This window comes from Helianthus annuus, chromosome 15 (genome assembly GCF_002127325.2).
Source record: "Helianthus annuus cultivar XRQ/B chromosome 15, HanXRQr2.0-SUNRISE, whole genome shotgun sequence".
Taxonomy (NCBI): domain Eukaryota; kingdom Viridiplantae; phylum Streptophyta; class Magnoliopsida; order Asterales; family Asteraceae; genus Helianthus; species Helianthus annuus.
In genome coordinates, this window is record NC_035447.2 from 88,805,739 (window position 1) to 88,808,780 (window position 3,042).

The 3,042-nt window shown below is 35.3% G+C and overlaps 1 long non-coding RNA gene across 5 annotated transcripts; it reads right to left on the minus strand.

The window, feature by feature from the left end:
• Window positions 1–329: 329 nt before the first annotated feature.
• On the minus strand, window positions 330–2,790 carry LOC110911978. 5 transcript variants are annotated; one of them, XR_004880980.1, is made up of 8 exons: window positions 2,485–2,790; window positions 2,319–2,391; window positions 2,090–2,145; window positions 1,670–1,750; window positions 1,267–1,495; window positions 1,142–1,193; window positions 657–974; window positions 330–583 (listed from the first exon to the last, which is right to left on the minus strand). It is a non-coding gene; the product is annotated as an uncharacterized LOC110911978 (long non-coding RNA). The 5 variants fall into 5 exon arrangements; XR_004880979.1 differs by having other exon boundaries at window positions 330–571; window positions 1,670–1,741; window positions 2,485–2,789; XR_002577550.2 differs by having other exon boundaries at window positions 330–571; window positions 2,485–2,789.
• Between the last annotated feature and the right edge of the window lie 252 nt (window positions 2,791–3,042).

The window sequence follows — 3,042 nt, forward strand, 5'->3', positions numbered from 1 at the left end:
AACCAAAGGGACTAAAATGACATTTAACTCTATTTTTTATCTTAAATCCCGGTAATGGTAATACGTTAAGTCAGCTATATAGTGTCGTATGACATTTAAACTAGGAATGATAAAAATGTTTTAAGTCACAAACTATAGAAATCAAAATGAAACGTTCACGAAATATGACCTGCTAAAGTTATATGAACACAATAAGGTAATACAGTATTACTCTTAGGATGATAGATATGATACTAATCTAACAAAAGATCACTAAATAAAGTTCATGTATTTAATTTAGCAATCAAAAGCCTTTAGAAGTTAGTATACAATTACATGAGATTATAACATTATGAAAATCAGCTTGTCACTCAAATAATATGATACATGTATATATTTACATTTACAAGCTAACCGGAAGCTGTTAACCTAAATTACAAGAGTGCCATCCACTCCCAAAAATCATAATTACAGTTTATGTATTATAAAGAAGAAAATCACCTCACATCTCCGATAAAATGTTACTAATCTTTCGAAGCCCTTTTAGAGCTTCCATGGTGTTTGTTGACAAGTGCTGTACAGACTCGATCACCTGGATTATATACTGGATTATATATACCGAGAGTTTCAGAAGAAAATCAAAATTTTAATTGTTTTATGTTAAAAAAATGTAATACCTCAATATTTTCAAGCATGGATTGAGCAAGATACCAGACTGCTTGCAGAAAAACTTGCGTTGTCATCTCGGACTGGTTTAGAATTTGTTCAATATCAGCAACATCGATGAGACTTAATTTTTCATCATTATATAACAAGTCAGCAAGAGCCGCTACCATTTCCTTATGCAAAGCCACTCCTAAAGAGGAAGCGCGAGCAAACCGTGGCTGAACAATACCGTTGCTACCGGAACTGCTTCTTGGGGAAGTCTCTGATTCTGGGAATGATGTCAAGCCATTTAAAACTGGCCTTTCCTCCGGCGACACAAGGTGAGGATTCTGCAAGCCGCAAAATGTATATGAGGTTCACAAAACAGTTTAAAATCAAAATGATAACAGTAATTAACTTTGTTCAGATCGGCGCTTCATTGTTTGTCTTAAGTCTTATTGTTTGCTTCATTGATAAAAAGAGAAAAACAAAAATAAAGATCCCAAGAACTACGTACAATGCATCGGCTGGAGTAGACACCCTGTTTCCATTCATATCAAGATAAGCACCTGCCCAGATATGTAATTAACTTTCTTGAATAACTTTTTATAGTATCTATTAAATTTGAACGTGCATACATACCAACAGATCCTTCTCCTTGACCCTGTCGGATTCGACCCAAACACGAACCGTTTAGCTAAGCGGGTTCGGCTGAAACTGACCCGAAACCGTTTATACCAAACCCAAACCCACGAATTTCGTATTAGGTTTGACCCAAACCCCGAATCCATTCTGATCCCGTTACGGCGTTACCCCACTTATTTTGCTATTTATAGATACATCCAAATCTATTATCTTATAATGACCAGTCCTGCATCAAGGATACTTTTAGCATTTTTTTAGTGTCAAAAGTTGGGTCCAGCGTTATTTGCATAGTTTCTTTTCCAAGAGAGACTTACATGTCATAACTAACAGTTATAAACTTCAAATGCAATGATATCAAAAGATAGTAATGATGGTATAAACTTAAACTAAGAGAACTTACAACGCTACAGGAACGACGATAAGAAAGTTCCTATTGCAAGTCAGTTGCTCGCCACCATTAATGTGCTACCACCTGGTCAATCTGTTTTTGGTGAATATTATAGTTCAATTTTGAATTAAATTAGCATGTATGTAACCACCGGTGATTAAACAAAGAAACACAAACTCTTTTTGGGAGCAACATTAACGAATTAAAACATTAAAACATGTTTTTAACTCTGAGATACTGAAAAGGCTGCACACATTGGGAAAAATATAAAGTTTTGTTATTGTTTTTTTACTGGAAGAAAGAAAAACAGGGTAACTTCACAATTAATCTGTTAACAATCATAACAAAAAAATGTTTCTGTCTTTTTTTTAAATCTAATGATAATCCTATTTTTAGGCAACATTAACGATTTAACGGGTGAGTAGGAATTACCTAATGAAGGGCTGCTCTTTAAGGACGTTTGAAATCTTCAGTTGGTCTGTAAGAAGCTGTGAAAACAAACAAACATGGATGAGTTTTAAGGGTTTTTTTTTTGTTTTTTTTTTACTTCACTCTTACTAATATCATGAATTCAAGATTTCCTCTGGTAGAACTCCCATCATTGAATGGAGTCATGAAAAAATCAGATTTTTTTGCATAAATTAAAATGAAATTTGCTTACCTGTGCCGTCATCTCACTGCATCTCCATCCTAACCCTAGGCTGACCATGTATGCGATAACCCCTCTTCAAACCCTGCATATTGATTTACATATACATGGATACGAATTCTAGGGTTCCAATAAGATTGAAGATGAATCAAACTGAAAAATTGAAAAGTAAACTCACCAGAGATTGATGCGACCGTTCCACCGCCGGAGACGACCACCGGAAATACGTCCTTGTACGGCGATTGGGGTTCAGGGTGGAGAAGGAGTACGGTGGTGGGTGACCAGAGACGGAGATGGGTCGTGTGAGTGGTGGCGACGACAGTCGGTGCTTGATGAGGGTGGGTGACCGTCGTCTTACCTTTGTCGTCTTACCTGAACAGAGGCCGCCATCTTCACAAATATGTGGTTACATATTTTTTGAATTTTGAAATGGGAGTAGGGATTTTGAGAGAGAGAGAGAAGGAAATAAACGTTTAAATTTTGAAATGACATTAGGTTATCCACCTATATGCTGTGATGGAGAGTGCATCTAGGATCTCATAAATGGATATAGTTTAAATTTTGGAGAGTGCATCTAGGATCTCGTAAATGGATATAGTTTGAATTTTAAAAAAGTTTTTTCCTGGTTAAAACTATGTTACCTTTAAAGTAGGATGGTTTGTTGATATTTAACTAAAGTGTAAATAAAATTTTAATCGATTATTCAACAATAGCTTTACTTTTAAAAATCTTTGTG